General features: G+C 39.4%; 1 long non-coding RNA gene across 1 annotated transcript in view; it reads left to right on the top strand.

Annotated features, from left to right (window-relative positions):
• Positions 1-21,064, top strand: part of LOC128106485 (uncharacterized) — a 96,188-nt gene that overhangs the window by 8,145 nt on the left and 66,979 nt on the right. The window contains exons 2-4 of the long non-coding RNA XR_008216725.1: positions 5,741-5,809; positions 14,846-15,091; positions 15,207-15,862. This is a non-coding gene — a long non-coding RNA (uncharacterized LOC128106485). The remainder of the gene's footprint in view (positions 1-5,740; positions 5,810-14,845; positions 15,092-15,206; positions 15,863-21,064) is intronic.

The raw sequence follows: 21,064 nt of genomic DNA, 5'->3' as shown, positions 1-21,064 counted from the left end.
CCTAAGATTTTTTAAATTGCATTTTTTGTTTATTTTGTTGTGTGCATGTGAGTGTGTGGACCTCAGAGCACAACTTTGTGGAGTCAACTTTTTCCTTCCACCATGTGAGTCTTGGGGATCAAACACAGACCATCAGGCTTGGTGGCAAACACCTTTAGTCACTGAACCATCTAGATGGCCCATGTCCTAAGTTTTCTTCTTTAGGAAGAAAATAATAAATTCTTGTCTGTATTCTTTTAATTTTTACTTCATTTTGGCAAGGGGTAAGTTGAAAATTCAGCATTGCTTTTAAATAGAGATTCATCTCCTAACACCCCTTGCCCACATACAGTCTAATATTTCAAGGGAATCTCTTCAGCACACAAAATTATTCTGCCACATACATATCTAGGCCCACACAATATTGGGAGGAATGACCCAAATCATCAACATGTGTCAGAATCCAGGATCTGACTGCTCTCAACCATATTAGCCCCTCAGCCATGGGCTAAGGTATTTGTTTTCTAGTGTGACTGTAACAAAGTTGAAGAAGCAGAGAAATGAGTTTTTTTTTCATAGTTTGGAGGCTGAGAGTCAAAGATACAGGTCTTACAGGGTGAGTTTCTCCTGTGTCTTCCTTCATTTGCTGGCAGGTAGCTGCCTTTGACTTACCATAGGGACAGATCATATTGCTTAAGGAGTCCTGATTATTTGGAGCACTTTTGGTGGCTCTGTGGACAAATACAGACATTGAAGTGAGTCTTCAGCATAAGGATTTTGAGAGGACAACTTTCTGGCCAGAATAATCTTCCTCCTTTAGAACTAACTCATTATATTCACTGCTACCACATTCCATACCCCCAATATACACACAACAGAAAGGGCTGGGAATACTCACTGAAGTAATTAATGCAACCAGCATGTCTTGTGTATGTCTGAACATCTAAAAGAGTTTAGAAATTGAAAAGACACAGCTCCCAATTTCACCGTGACCTTCCCATCCACACGGCGTGTTTTCTTTCCATCATTCTTCATGCTACATTCTTCCACTTTCCATCCTTCCATCTCCCCACTCCATTTCTCCTAACTTCAAAGTCTGTATTTTGTTTTCATGGCATCTTTGTGTTGTTTATTCCTCCTACAATTTGATGAACATAATTACTTACATATCCATTTTCCTGAAATGACAAGATTCTTTTCTTCTATACCCTTGAAAACTGCTCCACCATGCCTGTGCATCACATGATCATCATGTGTTTATCTCTGATGGGCATTAAGGCATGGGGGGTTACTGAAAAAATGTGTATAGACATTGTCTCATCACACATACAGATTCTGAATATTCCTTGAAGGATTTCTCCTCATATGGAAAAGAGTGATATGTTCTCTTCTAACTGAATTTGGCTTGAGTTCGGTCTTACTGGTTATGGGCATAGCTGCCCCATCTTGCTTTGGATTCCATTGTTTATTTGTTATCCTTTCACTTTCTGTCATTGTATGCCTCAGACTTGTTTACTGGGGTGAATTTCTTGTGGGCAGCATATGGTTGTGCCATTAAAAAATAAAGTCAGCCAGCATGTTCCTTCCTTCCTTCCTTCCTTCCTTCCTTCCTTCCTTCCTTCCTTCCTTTCCTTCTGAGTATGAAGGGGGTGAAGAGTGTGTACTGCTTTTGCAGAGAACCAGAGTTCAGTTTCCAGAACCCACATTCCACAGCTCACAGCTCTCTGCAACTCCAGATTTTCCCTTATAGGTTGATTGTGGTGTATCACACAACTTGTAGCAGATTGTGACCTAGTTAGTGGTCAATAACCACCATGTATTATTATTTTTATTATTATTATTAGGTAAATTCTAGTCAAATACATAATGAAAATTGACTTTTACTGTGTGCAGTGTACCAGGGAAGGAACTGACCAGTACTATACACTTACTGTGTACCAGGCACCACTCCAGCACTGTAGCAAGAGTTATCTCACTTAATTTTTGCCTCCCATGCCTTGTTTTTAATAGAATAAAAATTTAGTTACAAATGATAGAAGAACTCACTCAAGAGCTTGCAGAGAGGAGCAGAGCTTCTGGTGGGAAGCTAGGAATGTCTCATTGCTAAGGAAGTTCTCTGTCTATTTTGATCAGAGGAAGGCTGTACTTGAATCATGTATCTTGCTTGGATTCTGAAACATCTGAACCCAGTGTGGGAAATCAAGTGGAGACAATTGTCAGATACCCAAGAGCAGGAATTTCCACAGGGTGAGATTTAAACATGGTCTAATTCTCCAAGTCCTGTGTGTTCTGCTGGTAGGTTTGTGTGTTTTAATATCTTATGTTAGGAGCATGCATTACTTTTAATAGTATATCTCATTTCCTCTCTAGGGAAAACAGGAGATATGTTGCATTCTGCAGAACTACAGCAACTGCTTTCCAGGCGTTGCTTAGTGATCATGGTAATGTACTATCTCAGAGACAGAGAAAAGTCTACTCAGGGTCTTGATAATGGCTCCACAGGATCAGAACAATGCTCTCTCATACGATGTCCTTTTAAAATAATACATATTTTATGTCCCTGTATGTATAAATGAAGCTGTCCGAGGCAGACTAAATCCTGATGACTTTGTTAATTATATATTGGGGTATGGCAGAACTCAAGCATAGGAATAAAGCCAGGTCTCAGCCAGAAACACTCAATTAGAATATGGGACGTGGTCAGCAACTACTCTCTTTGCTTTCTCTTCTGGTGTTGATTTTTGTCAAATAACTTTCTACTGAGATATGGTGGTCTAAAAAGGCATAAATGTAGCTATTGTATTTTTTTTTTTTTTTTGGTTTTTCGAGACAGGGTTTCTCTGTGTATTTTATAATAAACAAATCTTTCAAAGCCACCCATTAAAATCCTGATACTAATTCTGAAACATAAGAGGGGATAAATACTTTACATTAATGATCATTTGCTCGTCACTGTGAGGTCAGGTAAGATATAAACCATATGAGCGGTGTAAACTTTGGGTAGTGGGAGTATCTCATAATGCAGCAGGCCCCCAGACTTTATAAGCCTCCAGACTTTAGCACAACTGACTCCACAATGGAAGTATCATTCAAGGCATAAAATTCAGCACATAGATAGTACCACCTGCCAAAATGAAAACAAAAAACTTAATCCATCAAAGTCCATAATTCTGAGAAAGTCTCTAAAGCTTCTTGGGTTCTGCAGTTCCACCTCTGGCTAACTGTTCTTGTTAATTGAAGTATGTCAACCCAGGATTTTTTTTTGTGCTTAAGTATGGTGATATTTTATTTGTGCTGAAATGTGACTTTATTTGTATGTTAATAAATAAAGTTGCCTGGGGGTCAAGCCATTTAGCAGAAGTTCAGTGGTGGTGACACATGCCCTTAGTCCAATCACATGGCAGGCAGAATCTCTGTGTGTTCAAGGACACAGCCAAACTGTGACCCGAACCTTTAATCTCAGTATGAATCATAGAGACCTGGAGGTATGAATAGACAGGCAGTGACGAGGAAATCATGTGGTTGGGTTTAAAGCCAATGAGAAGATAGAACAGAAAGGCAATAAGAAGACTGTCACACAGGAGAAGGTCCCTCTCTGAGGGGACGGACGGCAGTGACTGGTAAGCTAAAGGCTTCCCTAGTTCTCTGAACTTTGGGGCTTTTAACTGTGCATTTGGCTCTGTGTTTCTTATTTAATAAGACCGTTTAGAATTTCATCTCCACTTAAGAGCTAACCCTGAGAAAGGCTCACGGCTACAGTGGGATCCTGAACACCTCTAGCCAGATAATAAAAACGTTCTATTGGCTTAAACCTGTGTCCAAGTAGTCTTCTCTTGTGGATACTCTGCAGCGATGGAAGTTGAGTACATCCTATGTCTACACATCATGATTACATATTATAATTTCAGGGGATTACTAACTACTCGTATGTTCTAATTAAAATCATTTTCATATTAATATCTATTCCCACTACTATCTCCTCCTCAATAATTTGCTTCAGTTTGCAAAAGTGGGATGCATTGCTGTAAGTAAACTTTGGTAGAACATTTGTCTACTGGAATGTACCTTGTGTTGACACTTGTGTTGTCCCTGCACGTGGAGCTCAGTAGTCCACAATACTGCCATTCATTTGAAGATGGCCCCACCCTGTTTTGCTGCAGTGAGCACATGCATGCATGCATGCATGCTTTGAAGCGGTACATACCAGAGATGCTGTGTGAGGCTGGTAATGGGCCTCCCTATTGGAATCAAGCAATGGTACTTGTCTTCTTCTCTGGGCTTGCTGACTGGCATTTGCAATGATGCCTTACAAGGATTGCTAATTTGCATTTGGTTCAGTCCACTGATAGATAGTTGATCTACCAGAATGTTTATACACAAGCCCACATGCTACTCTTCAACAGGAAGGAACTGTTATACATATTAGTACTCGAATTTCTGGAAATGTTTATTTTTCTAAATTAGTATGTTTTACTATTCTATACAATTATCCTAGAGCTTTTAAGTCAAAATACTAAATTATTAAAAAGTAAATTACTTGTCACATTAAAACCTAAAATGGCATGTTTTTAATGCTACATATATCACAAGGGCAAGATTAATTTTATGAGGGTAAAGCTCCTGATTTTTCCATGAAATTAGTTTTACTCAGCCATTAAATATGAATATATATGAAAATTTAGTTTTTAGCATAAATAGATAGATGCTAGATTTCTTGTTTAATTTTTAGTTATAAGGTAATATAGACATTTACATATTTTTAAAAAATTTAACTAGGATGCTGTAAAGGTAAAAGTTTGAAACAGGCTTTAGATTTTAGAATACAACTGTAATTTTTTCCTATCAGTCACACTAATAATCTCTGAAATAGTTTTTCCAGCTGTTGAATGACAAATATATTTTGCAGGAACTAAAAGTTTTTGGCACATACTTGAGAATAAATGAACATGCTGAACATTTCACATGTGATGTGCAGTGTTTCTTGTCACTAATAAAATTAATAATGATCATATTCATAATTTAAAATTAGGATAGTATTAGCCAATAATTGGTGATAAGCTAATAACACAGTCAGGAATAAAATAATCAGAAAGAAATAATATAGTTTAGAGAGCAATGCTCCTCCAGCTAATGTATTCCTTTCTATATACACCTCATTGCCTAACTGCCATCTCAAAATTAAACTAATTATTTTACTAATGAACATAACTAGAATCTGAAATAAGGATATCTATCTTTTGTAAATTAGGAATGCTTACAGTTTGAATAAAAAATAAAACAACTTGTTTTAGAAACAGCGCATTTATCCTGGAGATGTTTAGTGAAATTAGAGTCAGAAAAACAAGAAACAAAATTGATTTCACATAAGTGTAGGCATTTTTAAAAACAGAAATAGAGTTCATAGTTTGACTTCTACATGAGGATATATCATTTTGAAATTCATCTTCTTACCTAGAAGAGAATAGCTAGTTAAAATGATTGTTTTATTGAAAGAAGAAAGTAAAGATTATTCTAGGGTTATAATTTTGAACTTTGATTTAATTTTTTCTGTAAAAGGACAGCATGAGCTGGAAGTGATTGCATCATTGGGAAGTGTATTTTAGCCACCGAGTCCTCTATGAAAGCAACAGTAAATTAACACAGAATTTCAGGGTCAAACAACTCACAATTGAATCAGTAATTTGTTGTGATGATCTATTCATTGGCTTGACTGAAGGATACACAGACAGGTGGGAACACGTGGATTCTGAATTTTTTTCAGGTTGCTTGAGGAAGAGGCTAATATCTGAATCAGTAGGATGAGGAAAGAGACCCAACCTTACCAACATGGGTGAGTGTCAGCACTCCATGGAGAGACCCCAAGCTGTAAGAGGTGGGAGAAAAGATTTGAGTAAAGGGAAGTTTCTGCCCTGCCTGCCAGCAACTCCCAAAGACCCAGTAACTGCTTTACAAATAATTGACTTGTAGGCTTAATATTACTTGTAAATGATCAGGCGCTAGCTCAGGCTTATTACTAACTAGCTGTTACACTTAAATGTTTAGCCACGTGGCTTGGTACTTTTTCTCGGTATGGCATTCTTATCTTGCTTTCTCTGCATCTGGCTGGCAACTCCTCGACTCTGTCCTCCTTCTTCCCATCATTCTCAGTTTGGCTTTCCTGCTTAACTTCCTGCCTGGCTACTAGCCAGTTAGCATTTTATTAAACCAATTCTGAGTGACAAATCTTTACAGTGTACAATAGGATTATTCCACAACAGATTTGCTCTTCTTCTGGTGTCTTATCTTCTGACTTGGAACTTGTGCCAGGACCTTGCACTCCCCTTACACCAGGCTTTCAAACCTTGGACCTCAAAATTAGCATCAGATTAGTAGCTTCCCTCGTTCATGGGGCTTTAGGCTTTGACTGCCCTATGTTGCTAGTTTCCCTGGCTCACCAGCTTGCAGACAGTAGTGTGAACTTTTCAGACTGTAAGCATGTTGCTAACTTTATTGTAAATACCCTCTTTGTTGTCTGTCTGTCTCTTACCTACCTATCATCTATATACTCAATCTTTGCCCACTCTATTGACCCAATTTCTTTGGAGAAATATAACAGCCATATATAAGGAGAAAATATACACATCAAAACTCAAAATTATTTATTGTGTTTGAGCATTGTTGCAGACTCTTGGATATCACCTATAACCATAGTCCCTAAACACTGAATGACACAAAATTCAATTAAATATTTCCCCAAACAAGAAAGAATCTGATATCTTTCCTCTGCATGCAAAACAAAGGGAAGGACACTTGCCACCAAACGTGACCACCCAGGTTCTAGCCCTTAGTCCACATGGTTGAGAAGAGTACAGATTCCCATAAAGTTTCCATACAGTCTCTATGGTGTGCATATGCCCACACACATACACACACACAAAAAAAATTAATTAATTAATTAAATTCAAACAGAAAAATCTATCAGTGAGCATGCCATGAGAGCAATGTGGGCACAGAATAGCTGAAGGTCAAGGTTCAACCTAAGTACAAAGCTGCCCATAGCAGTGTGCACATGGATCTTCATGCTGTGTTGGCAACATGTGGACTTGGGGTATGACACAGAGTTGGTGGTGTCAGACATGTGCTGGGAGGTGGGACTGATCTTCCCCAGTGGCTCTGTCCAAGCTGGTAGAAACTGGAACTGCCTGACCCCCTTTGGTGAATGTGAAAAAGGTTTCTGTGAGAACTCTAGCCCCAGGGAGAGGCAGGCTGGCACATAAAACTTTTATTTGGTGAGCAACCCCAGTCCAGTTCATGCTGAAGAGTATGCCACCTGTAGACTGGGGGCAAGACCTAGGCTTGCCTCACCATCTACTAAGACATTCATAGAAACATCATAAGCAAGTCAGACTTACGACACCTCTGTCATATAAATAGGAGTGATCACAGCCTTTTAAGACTTGGGACACACACAAAGCCCTAAGATAAAGACTGGAATTGTGATTGTTTTATGGAGGTAAGACACACTGGATTCAAAACCCACCAACATCAGACATCAGAAAGTGATCATACCTTAAGCAATCCTGGAAAACTCTTAGATGTGAAAATCAACTGTTTTAAAAGAAAATATTATGTATATTAAGGAAACATAGAAAATTCATTCAATTCAGATTTTTTTTTCAAGAGAAGTGAAGGAATTTTAAAAAATACCAAACAAAATCCTTGAGTTGGAAGTTGCACCGAGCAAAATTAAAAAAGCATATGCTATAAATAAGGCCCCAGAAGTAGAACAAGTTGAGAGCAGAAAGGGTTAATTCAAAGACAGATTGCTTGTTTGTTCTCCAGTGATGGAATAAAAGGGGAACATGAATGGGAAGGGTAAGGATTTCTTATGGGCTCACAGGGACAGCACAGAGAATAAGACTGTGCCTCGTTCTTGTGCAAGAGGGACTCAACAATATCAAAGGTAGAGGAATGCTCTTCAAAGAGACAGACAAGTTTCCAACCTGTAGAAGACAAATATCCAAGTACCAGGAAGATTAAAGTCACAGTCATTTTTATCTCATCCAAGTCCACGCCAAGACAAGTTACAACCAAACTCTCATGGTAAGCATGCAAAAAAGATTCTCCATGTCAGAAAAGATACGCATGTGTATAAGAGGGCACACAGTAATCTCAGCAGAAACATGTAAGTATGCTGCCCAGCAAAACCATCCCTTGGAAAACAGGAGAGATGAAGACACCGACGAGAAGGAAGGCAGTCCACCAGATTCCTGTTACGGTCAGTACTGAAAGTAGATTTTCAAAGGTAAAGAAACAGACATTAACGAATAGGAAGGCCTTGGGGCATATTAGTTACTGGTCAGAGTAATGAGACAGACAATCTCAGGATGTGCAGGTAGCATGAACTTCCTGTTAAACTTATGAATTTGCTGTGAAGACAATGAAGCAAAACACTCAACTCAATCATAACCCAAAGAATGCCACTTGGTGCAAATGGATTCAGAAAATGCATTTGGCTAATTCAATGGTTATTTCATAAATGAGTCTCAACAAACCAAGAATAGGGAAACTTGTGGTGATATTGTGTTCCCCAATATATCGTGAACACTAATAAACTTATCTGGGGTCAGAGAACAGAACAGCCACTAGATAGACATAGAGGCCAGAAAATTGTAGCACACACACCTTTAATCCTAGCATTCCAGAGGCAGAGATTCATCTGGATCTCTGTGAGTCCACACTGGAAACAGACAGGCATGGTGACACATGCCTTTAATCCCAGGAAGTAATGGCAGAAAGCAGAAAGGTATATAAGGTGTGACGACCAGGAACTAAACTTGTTAAGCTTTTAGGCTTTTGAGCAGCAGTTCAGCTGAGACACATTCAGATGAGGACTCAGAAGCTTCCAGTTTGAGGAAACAGGATCAGCTGAGGAATTGGCAAGGTGAAGTTAGCTGTGGCTTGTTCTGTTTCTCTGATCTTTCAACATTTACACCAATACCTGGCTCTGGGTTTGTTTTTATTAATAAGACCTTTTAAGATTCGTGCTATAGAAACTCCCTATAAAAATTGATATATTTTTGATAAAATTATCATTAAGAAATCAGCTATAGTTTCTCCAGTCTATAAGGAATATACCTATAATTTAGTGTGCTTTCAGTATATTCCCAGAGTTCCATATGCCCAAAGCTCCCCCTCCAAGGTGTGTTTCAGGTTGTTGGGTGTGGTGGTTTGAATGTGAAATGGTCCACATAATCTCCAACATTGGAATACCTGGTTCAAGTTGAAAGTGCTATTTGGGGGAGATTTATGTGTTGAGACCTTGCAGGAGGAAGTCAGTGGAGGTTGCGCTTTGAGGATGAAAAGCTTTACCTACTTGCAGTTCACTCATTCAGCTTTCAGCTTACAAAGGATGTGAGCTCCCATTTCCTCCTCTTGCCACCATGTGCCACCACCTGCTGCAAAACTGTTCCCACTGTTATGGACTCATCCTCTCGAACCTTCAGTTAAGATACACTCTTCTCTAAGCTGCCTTGGTCACAGTATTTTGTCACATCAGCAGGAAAGGAACTCAGACACTAGGTCCTCTAAGGGATGGAGACCAGTAGAGGATGAGTGTGCTGTGGCTGACTTTGAGAAGGAGGAAAGAGCTCATGATGTCTCATGAGAGGCCTGCGTTCTAAAAGAGCAGGGTGGCCCTTCTTCCTTCTCTTAATTTCCTCCTGGCATGGGCCAGAGGTCTCTCACTGAAGATACCCACAGAGTACCCCATAAACATACCCACACAACACCCGCAAACACACCTACATTGGGTTCTCTGAAGACAAGGGCAAATGACGTTTTTACGAATCAGCCAGCCTCAGATATTTTTTTGCATAGCAAGACAAGATGGACTGTGATAAATACATGTTAAACATTTTGAAAGCCTCTGCCACTACTTATGACTACATAGCTGGTTAGAAAAGAAGAAATGACCATCCCATCACCAGAGTAGGTCAGTTTGTCTCTCGACCATTGCCAGCAGTCTATTGTGGGGGCATCTTTGTGGATCCCAATGACTAAGGGAACTGGATGTAGAGATCCACGGCCAGGCCCCGGGTGGAGCTCCGGGAGTCCAATTGGCAAGAAAGAGGAGGGTTTATATGAGCGAGTCGGATAAAGCACAGAGACAAATAGCCAAACGAGTGGAAACACATGAACTATGAACCAATGGCTGAGGGGCCCCCAAATGGATCAGGCGCTCTGAATGGGTGAGACAGTTGATTGGCTTGATCTGTTTGGGAGGCATCCAGGCAGTGGGACCGGGTCCTCTGCTCATTGCATGAGTTGGCTGTTTGAAACCTGGGGCTTATGCAGGGACACTTGGCCCAGCCTGGGAGGAGGGGACTGGACCTGCCTGGACTGAATCTACCAGGTTGATCTCAATCCTCCTCAGGGGAGTCTTTGCCTTGGAGGAGATGGGAATGGGGGGATGGGCTGGGGAGAAGGGGAGGGGGGCGGGAGGGGGGAGAACAGGGGAATCCGTGATTGATATGTAGAATTAAATTATATTGTAAAATAAAATAAAAAAAAGAAAAGAAGAAATGAAACTTTTTAGTTGATTATGGTATGATAGTCAAACCATAGAAAATCTGAAAATATCAACAAAAACACTATAAAATTGAAGGACAGGAGGATAACACAGGAAAATCAATTATTTTACTAACTTCTAGCAGTAAATGAGTAGCATTTGAGCTAAAGATCCAGTACCATTTGTATTAGCACCTTCCAAAGTGAAATACTTAGGCATCAATCTAACAAAGCATGTATAAGAGCTAATGAACAAAACCCTGAGATGGTACAAATATTTAAAAAGGAAAAATTGAGGAAAGTTCATCTTCACAAATGGAAAATTTTGATATTACACTGTATCTTCATGGCTTAATCTACAGATATAGACAAACTGATTTTAATGTTAACATGCAAAAGCAAGAGGTTGGAATATCCACATGGTGTGAAAAGGAGAAAACTAAAGTTTGGAAGCTGAGCTGCTCAATATTTAGAGATATTTGGGTAATTGAACATTAATATGCAAATTTAAAAACGTAAATCGATTTTAAAAATCAACTCAAAACTTATACAGATAAGTATCTGAAAACTTAGATAAAACTTCAAAATGGAAAAAATAAAAATTCTGGGTCTGTTTTCTGTTTTTATATACCTGTTTCCACTGAATTTGGTAGACTTCTTCCCCCACCTTAGAAGCAACTTGATATGAATAATGAGACAGTAACTCATTGTGTGCTTGAGCACCATGGTGTATACTGGTTTAATTCTCCTACATGACCCTAGTTGTGTCTATTCCCATTTCCTTGCCAATTAATTAAAATAAGACAGATCTTTAAAATGCAACCTGTCAATTTTTTCTGTTTATTTTATTTTATTTGGAAACTAGATATGTCTTCTTGATTCCTTTAAAAGAAGAAGCCATAGAGTCAGGGTTAGGAAAGCCATCAGAAAGTTATAATCACTATATTAATGGCTTGACATATTGAGGATGTTCCCTGCATAGTGGATATTATAAGTGATTTCTACTTATTCCCATTTTCTTTAACCCTCAGAGTGGGATCTGCAAGATTTGCACCAGTTGAACAATTATGAATGTTTTAGTGGAAGATTTGAATCTCGTACTTAGGCATCACTGGTATGTTGCCTGGCTAGTAAGTGACATAGAGACAATTCCAACCAATGCACCCTGATTCCATTGGCAGTATCATTCCCATCCACCTCACTTCAGCTTCTGCTGGGAAAGGTAGAATCATTTTGAAAATGGCAGCATTTGTGAAGAACATTTGCAGGTGTACAGATACATAGAAGTACCAATCTCTCAAGTACGCCAATAAAATGTCTTTACAGACTACGTTGTACACTTCAGCCAAGATGGAAATTAGGCATTTCCCTTGGTACTGACACTGAGTACTAAGTCCTAAGTTGAGACACACCTGACAGTATTTTAAAGGGTTGCTCATTACATCAGAATCTGTCATGTTTAGACAACAATTTCAGAGGAACAATGTAGCATACGGAGCCCAATCTTACAATGCAGAATGGAATGGGATAATTCAGTATTTACTAAATAGAATTTTGCTTGTCCTAGGATTTTCTCAATGACTATTATTGGATTCAATGATGCTAATTTACCTCCATTCTGTATATGTGTTGTTTTGAGTATGACAAATGCAAATCAGGATGAAGGTGAGTGCTTCATGTTCCAGCCTTGACTCCTACAAACAAAGCTTATCAATCACGAGTAATTACATTGTCAGTTCCTAATTTAGCAAGAACTATTCTACTCTAACCCAGCAAATGCAAATATCAAAATAAATGAAGTTTTGAAAAGCAGAACACAATGCAGATGACCTCTATTTCAGCTGTCAGTCTAAAGTCAGGGTTGCTGTTCTCTTGTTTGCTTTCAAAAATGTAAGAAATAGGGATGGTATTAGCTGCAAGAGCTAGTGTGTCTCATGCCAGCCATTTACATCGAACCTGGGAAGGTTTATGTCCAGCCCCACTTGGTGCCAATATGAATATGATGCTGATCATTGGAAACGACATGGATGCCCCTGACCATGCCCTTGAGCTGCTCTCTTCTAACACACAGGGATGAGTCAGACAAGTGGAACAGACATTCATAGTCACACAATTAGATGTAGTGCTTTTTGGACTAGTCAGATTATGGAATTACTTTCATTGGCTTAACCACTGTCAGTTTAGAGCCTTGAGATAGCCTGATTACTCCATATGTAGCTGCTAATTCCTTTTATATCATTGCTTATGCCACATCAAATGACAAGAGTGGGAACCTCACTAAAAACCCCCTCAAAATCACCTGATATGAAGTTTGAGGATGTTAGAACTTTTTCTCTAAGGGCACTTTTGATGCATGTAATTTTTTTTTTCAGAATGATTTTCTGAGAAAGGCAGGCAGACAAGGTATAGCATGAAGAAAATGAGTATGTTCAATCCATTATCTAGAGTAAGCAGGATTGGAGATAACAAAAATCTTCCAAATACGTAAAGATTTCTCCATAAAAATGAATTTTTCTGTGTGTTGGGGGTGTGGTCTTTAATGTCAACTATTGACTCTTTATTGCAAATGGCTGTTGGAGTAATGGAAGGATTCACGCCAAGTGAGAAGCTGTTTATTGCAAGCTGAAAGGGGGCATTTGATAAGAGTAAAGTCATTACTTCTGAAGGATATTAACAAAATATAAGAAAAAATAAGAAGTGAAAACTTGGAATGGTGGAAACCAGGAGACCTGTTCTCTGCTAGAATGATCAATCACTTGTTCCCCTCACAAAGGACGAAATTCTCAGAGGATAACAGTAAGGCCATGTGATGGAGATGAGGCTGAACAGTGTCTAAACTTTAGAGGGACTGATGTGGAGTTTGTCAGAGCCACACAGATCTTCCCTCCATCTCTGTGGAGCTAAGCATCCCTAGAAGCTTCAATGATTCATGTATCACACACAATATCCCCGTGTTGCTAGGAAGGAAGGAAGAAGACCTGAGAAGCTGCTGCTTCCAGTTGGTTTTATCCCAGGAGACTTAATTTTCTCAAAATTGGTAAGATTTAACCATCAAGGCAAAGACTTTTCAAGTTTTTACAAATGTCATTTCTACTGACTTACCTGAAGAAGGTAGCAGAGAAACAGCAGCCTGAGCCTTCCTCATCAAAGCATGAAGTACTAATTTACAGGTGTGCAGGGAAGCGCGTATCCCATAGTTACTGTATGACACTTTCTAAGACAACGTTTTTATGATAGAAATTCATCTGGTAGACATATAAAAATAATGATGGGTGAAATCTGTGCCTGACATAAAGATGTTAGTTGCTTCATAAATCTGTGTGAAGCTTAAGTGTATTTGAACTGCAATCAAGGAAGCAACATAAGCTCAAAATGAACCCAGAAATATGGCCTTCCTGTCATAGTTCTAAATCTGAGTTAGATAATCCTTAGGAAAAGTCTGTCTGAGCCTTGAAAAATTTCAATAGTTATGCCTTCATAGCCATCAAAACTATTTTTTTTTCATTTTATTCAGGACATACTTGTTAAACATAAACATATATAAAGATCTATGAAAGACTCAGAAATTGTGTGTATATTCATGTGCATGTGTGTTCCAGTGTCTTATGTGTTCATGTACAGAAGCCAGAAGTGAAACTTAGCTGCTATTCCTCGGGATCTGTCTTCTTTATTTTGTGAGACCCAATCTCTCAGTGGCGGACATCCTCCAGTCTCCACCTGTATGGCATCAAGCTTTCAAGTGCACACTACTATGCACAACTTTTACATGGTTTCTGGGGCTCAAACACAGATCTCTGTCCTTGTGTGGGGAATGCTTCACCAACCGAGCAGTCTCAACAGCACCATTAAAACTCTTCCTGTGTCCCCTCAAACAGTTTTAGTAGGTCTGATGGTATGTGTGGAATCAGGTCTCACCTTGGACAGTGAGGTCACAGGGACTTAATGGTCTGAGTTTAAGTGTCTGGTTAATTAGGAGTAACATGTACTGACTTTAGGGATGGGTCATAAGGCCCACATGTAGATAAATAAACAAAACAAACAGAAACCCCTGAGTTTTTTTTCATTCTTCTTAAATTTTAACTTCCTTTCTTCCCACTGTACAGTTGGTCGCCTGAAGCTCAGTAGTAAGTAAAGCAGGGAGATAGACAGAGTTTAAAGTGATGGAATGATGGAAGTTAGGTCAGTCACTGAGACTCAGCTTCAAATGGACAATATTTAGGTTCACAAAGAGTATCATTTATCTAAATATGTCTGTTCATAGGTTGGCTGTGTATGTGGGGGTCTCTATGTTTAACTATTTGCAACTTTATCTTTTTAGATATTGTAGTGGGTAGCCATTCCAGCTTTGATCTGGAAGTTCCAACCCCCATTGAGACTTCGGCAACTGTCACGCCTACAAGGCGGGGCGAAAGGAGGCGCCTGGGGACCTGAGATCTGGATCGGTGGGCTCTCTCTCTGTTGCGGGACCCTGGACTGGAGAGGTGGACCAAGCAGAGCTCCAGAGAACACCGCTGGACTGCGATACACCTTCCCCAGACTCCGCGACCTACCTATCCCTTAATTTGTAAGTTACGCCATTAAATAAATCTCCTTTTATCTACGTGGAGTGGCCTTAACAATTTCACCAATATCTTTTTTTTTTTTTTTTTTTTTTTTAAATTTATTTATTATGTATACAGTACTCTGCCTGCATGTATGCCTGCAGGCCAGAAGAGGGCACCAGATCTCATTACGGATGGTTGTGAGCCACCATGTGGTTGCTGGGAATTGAACTCAGGACCTCTGGAAGAACAGCCAGTGCTCTTAACCGCTGAGCCATCTCTCCAGTAGATAGAACATATTAAGTATTAGATTCAGGTTCTTTAGGATAGGACACCTTTTGGAATGATCTTTGTAACATGCCATTTACCTATGCTCTATACTTCTCTGGATTATAGTATGTGTTTCTTGCTTGATATTGTTTGCATTGGTTGTAGTTCCATCTTATCTAGGTCATTATCCCTCATTATTCCTGGACTATATTTGATAACCATTCCTTTGTATATAGTCTTGTATTAGGTTAGAACTTTCTTATTTAGACAAAAAGGGGGAGATGTAGTGGGTAGCCATTCCAGCTTTGATCTGGAAGTTCCAACCCCCATTGAGACTTCGGCAACTGTCACGCCTACAAGGCGGGGCGAAAGGAGGCGCCTGGGGACCTGAGATCTGGATCGGTGGGCTCTCTCTCTGTTGCGGGACCCTGGACTGGAGAGGTGGACCAAGCAGAGCTCCAGAGAACACCGCTGGACTGCGATACACCTTCCCCAGACTCCGCGACCTACCTATCCCTTAATTTGTAAGTTACGCCATTAAATAAATCTCTTTTATCTACGTGGAGTGGCCTTAACAATTTCACCAATAAGATATATCACTTTTTGCTCAATATACTGACAGATACTTAAATTTTAGTAAGAAAATATGGCTGAGTATCAATATGTAATTATTTGTGCCGACTATGTATTTGATTCTGTGTAAGATACTGAACACTGAAGAGTCAAAGACTGGTGTGGCCACTGTAGATATAAACTTCAGGTCTAGCTTTGACAGACAACAAATAAATATACCAGCAAATAAATACATAACTATAAATTGAAATGCATGGTATGGATGGAATACAGATGGTAAATCTGTAGCATACAGTACCAAGGTATCAGCTAAGGAAGTGTGGTCAGGGAAACTTATAGCCTGAGAAGGAATTTTGTGGAAATCTATCTACTCTGTGGCTGCTTAGTCATCAGGAAGCAGATGTTCTGTTCATAATAAACACTCTGAAGAAGAGCTTGAGGTGGTAAACGGTTGCTGTATCAAGACCTGAGAGGCAGGCTCTGCTAAATCCACAGTTATGGAGCCTTTGAATGATTGACTACCATGTGCTCTCCAGTTCTCAACTATTGACAATAACAAATTCCCATAACTTACAATGGAAACCGTTTTCACTCATTTAAGGCACAAATTCATTAAAACATGATTCTCACACCTAAAGCTGCCTCTTTTCCTCCTCATTCTCAGCATAGTTTGGGCTGTTTGAAGTTGTATAGTAGAAGGTGGAGTGTGGGAGACAGAATTCTAATATAGCCCATCAAGACTCCCGGGCCCTGCTTATTCATTAAACCATCAATCCAGATGCTCCTCTGAGGTGACCTAGCAGGTGTGATTACAGCCCTTGCTCTATATAATTTCAGATTGCCTCAGTGGGCTGTGCTGACTGTAGGAGGTCTTTATCAAGAGAGATTTCTTTGGCTGGTTGCAGAAAGAGTTTTGAAGCCTGAAAAGACTCAGAATTCCTCTTATGTTTGAATATGGACTATAGGATTTAGGAGTGACCACGAGTCAACAGTCAACAGGAAACAGAGCCTCCAGTGAACAATCAAAACAGAGCATATTTTGCCTACAACAATTTCCTCAGCCCAAAACTGTACCACCACCAGCCAGAGATTTTCCATTAGCTAGTCTGTTCAAATCCTGGATTTCTACCTTGTGCCAAAGAAACCAGAGAACTAATCACAGTCTGTGTCAGATTCTATCCACAACACCTTGAGCTAGCAAACAGGCATCACTGTTGAAGTTGAATGGACAAGCAGATATCCTGCTGCTTTTGCTTTGAGGCAACCTTGGGCTTTCTCACTTCTCTGGAGCAAACTGTTTTTGACTTTAAAGGTATTAGACTGAGGAAAAGAAACATAGGAAAATGAAGAAAACAGATGAATGACTTTAAAATGGAGCCAGGTTTAGACACTCCCAGACTGACAAGGGAAGCAAGCCACTGTTTTGTCCTGCCAAGTGGTGTTATTTTTTAAGATGAAACGTTATTCATCATTTCTTCTCTGAATGAGAAGTAAGCATCTTATTATGTGTTGTTGTTGTTGTGGATGCCATGCTTGCTTCCAGGGACTCATGCCAGATTCTCACCATTATTTTTCTTTGTCTTTTCTCTATACTGTTAATGTAAAAATGGTGGTTAGTGCTTTTTGGTTTTGTGTTGTTTTGCTTGAGGCACTTTTGACTTTTGTTCAGCTTATTTTCTTTCTTTCTTTCCTTTTTGTTTCTCTTTCCTTCTTTTCCTTCCTTCCTTCCTTCCTTCCTTCCTTCCTTCCTTCCTTCCTTTCTTTCTTTCTTTCTTTCTTTCTTTCTTTCTTTCTTTCTTTCTTTCTTTCTTTCTTTTTCTGAGGTAGGGTCTCATGCAACACAGACTTTCCTTGAACTCACCGTGTTACTGAGGCTGGCCTTGAGTCCATAGTCCTATTGTCCACACTGCTCAGAGTTAGGATTACAATGATATCAGATGAGCTGAGCAGATCTCTTGGATTTTCTTCATGTTGCAAGGAAACAGAGCATTTCCCAATTAACTCCAGGAAGAGTTATCTGTGCTTTCCTGTGCTTTCTTAGCCTGTAGTTTAAAGCCCAGTGTTCAAATCCAGTTCTTAAGAACACTGGAAGGATCAAGGCAAGTCTCAATGACTCTCAGTGATGTGTGGAGCTCTCATGGGACACTGGTCTATTTATCATCCCTGGCTTTGTAGTTAGCTGTGAATCAAAAATAAAATACCATTTAAGTCTTGCTACAAATATTTTTGTTGACAGAGTCGCATGACCTTGATTGTGATTTCTAAAGGTTCGTACAAGGTGGACAAATGCTTGAAGGAGCATGAAACAGCACCTACTAAACATTAGAGTGTGGGAAAATGCAGAACATGCTGTTTAATGGTCACCTTAGTTAGGGTTTCTATTACTGTGATAACAGCATGACCAAAGAAACTTGTGGAGGAAAGGGTTTATTTGGCTTAACTCCATATCACTGCTTATCATCAAAAGAGGTCAGGACAGGGACTCAAATAGTGCAGAAATCTGGAGGCAGCAGCTGATGCAGAGGCCATGGAGAGATGCTGCTTACAATCTTGTTCACTGCTGCTTGCTCAGACTGATTTACCATAGAATCCAGGACACCAGCCCATGTATCTCACCACCTACAATGGGCTGGAACCTTCCCCAACAATCAGCAACTAAGAAAATTCCCTACAGCTATATCTTGCATATGCATTCTAAATTAAAGTTCCTTTCTTTCAGATAACTCTAGTTTGAATCAAGTTGACAAAAATCAAACCAACACAATTGACCCCATGTCAATTTGACACACGAACTGTTAAGCCATAACCTTTCCTTTCTTCTTATTCCCCAAGATCACACATTAATACAAACATTACATTACTAATATTTCAAATTATTAAAGTCCCACAGTCTTTAAAAATTCAAATACTTAATTATTCAGTCTCTTTAAAATAGTTTCTTTTAAAATCTAGTCTTAAAATTTAAAATATTTCAACTGTGGGCTCCTGTAAAATAAAAAAAAAGTACTTTTTTACTTCAAGAAGCAAGAACCAGGGCATACTCTGGCTCTGTCCTCTGCAACACACACAGGCTGTCTCCTAGGCTCAGAGTGGCTCCACTCTATTCCTGCTGCTGTCTTTGGTGGTCATGCCACTATATTGGCATGTTGCTGGATATTTGAGCAAACTGTGTAAAGATGTGTTGCTATTACCTACTTGCCTAAGGCACCTGATTGGTTTAATAAAGAGCTGGATGCCAGTAGCAAGGCAGGAAACATTAGGCAGGACTTCTGGGCAGAGAGAGGACCTTGAGATGAATCTAGACATACAAGAGACCTGGAGGAGGAAGTAGGATTCATGAAACTGAGCAGAGGTAAAAAGCCACATGGCAGAGGGTAGAATAATAGAAACAGGTTAATTTAAGTTTTAAGAGCTAGTTGGGAACAAGCCTAAGCTAACGCAAGCTTTCATGATTAATAACAGTCTCCATGTCATTATTGGGGGGTTGATGACACCAAAAGAAAGAAAGTTCAACTATGTTTCCTGCCCTTACCTTTACTGCTTGTGCAAATTGGACAAGCAGGACACAAAAAAAGCTGACTGCCAAACTTTGCCAAGACAAGGAAGGACAGTCCTTCAAATATTCCTGCTTTACAAAAATGTCCATAAAATATTCCTGGCCTGTAGGCTAATGATGGATTCCGTAACATTACGGAGGAACTTTGGGTGATTTCCCAAACAGCCAGATGCCTCTGTACTTTCTATAGTTTTGGAAGTTGTTTGCTCTGTACTTCCTGTTTACTCATGTAATAGTATATCTTTCTCAGGTCTCTGATGGGGTTGAAGACTAGATAGTTATAGTTACAATTTTCTTTGTTGCCAAATTCAGAAAAGAAATTCACAAAAGAGATGTAAAGTATATAAAGTTGAGAGACATAAAACCTTAAGTTGTTTATCTAAGAAAATGTTTTAATGTCTACAAAAATATTTTTGGGATGGTAATACAAGTTATGATAGAAAGTGATTCAGGTATAAAACTTTGGACTCATCAAGATAGGATAGATAATACAGTAAATTTCTCTAAATTTGCCAAATATAGATGCACTGGACATTGTGAATGTAGTCTTTACTTGATAATTGTTCTTATTGTATATAGACAAAAAGGCAGAAATGATGCAGGATATTTGAGCAAACTGTGTAAAGATGTGTTACTGTTTTACCTTGCCTGCCTAAGGCACCTGATTTGTTTAATAAAGAGCTGAATATTCAATATCTAGGCAGGAAAGGTTAGGCAGGACTTCCTGGCAGAGAGAAGAGCTTGTGATGAATCTAGGCATGTAAGATATTCAGCAGCCAGACACAGAGGAAGTGGGGTGCACAATACTGAACAGAGGTAAAAAGCCACATGGCAGAATGTAGATTTGTATAAAGTGGTTAATTTAAGTTATAAGAGCTAATTGGGAATAAGCCTATGTTAAAGGCCAAACTTCATAATCAATAACAAGTTTCCATGTAATTATTTGGGAGGTGACTTTCCCAAAAGAAAGAAAGTTCATCTACATTGGCATCTCCAAAATGCTGGGTTTTCTGCTGCAATTGAGCAGCACTTTCACCAATAGCCTCTCCTGGCTCCCTTTTGGGACACCAACCCTGTCACACAGTGCCAAGCCTCAGCTTCTCTCCATGACCTCCTTATACCTTCAAAACCAGTACCACCTGGGTTACTCTTACACTATCAAGTTTAGCTTCCAACATGAGGTACAATGTTGGCTACTTCAGGAACACAGCTTTTGTGTGCTGACCCCAGGGAAACACTTCCCAGAAGACTTACTTCAGTGATGCTGGTCTCTTGTTAATCGTAGCTGATTCTTCAGTTCTATCTGAACAGATAGCATAGGTTCTTCACATAAAAGGCCCTCTAGAGTCTTTCCTACCTCCTGAAACTTCACAAGCAAGGCCCCCATCATCTGCACTGCTTGAAACATTCTTATCTCCCACATTCCTATAAAACAGCTGAGCTCTCAACACTCAATGCCTTTTCGAGTCCGAAGTTCAAAAGTCCTTTCACAATCTTCCCCAAACAACATGATTAGAATGTCATAGCAATACACCACTATCCTGGTAACAACTTTCTTAGTTAGGGGGTCTATTACTGTGATAAACATCATGACAAG

Source organism: Peromyscus californicus, unplaced genomic scaffold, assembly GCF_007827085.1.
Source record: "Peromyscus californicus insignis strain IS unplaced genomic scaffold, ASM782708v3 Scaffold_9__1_contigs__length_137607984, whole genome shotgun sequence".
NCBI classification, from domain to species: Eukaryota; Metazoa; Chordata; class Mammalia; order Rodentia; family Cricetidae; genus Peromyscus; species Peromyscus californicus.
This window is presented reverse-complemented; position numbering and strand designations above follow the sequence as displayed.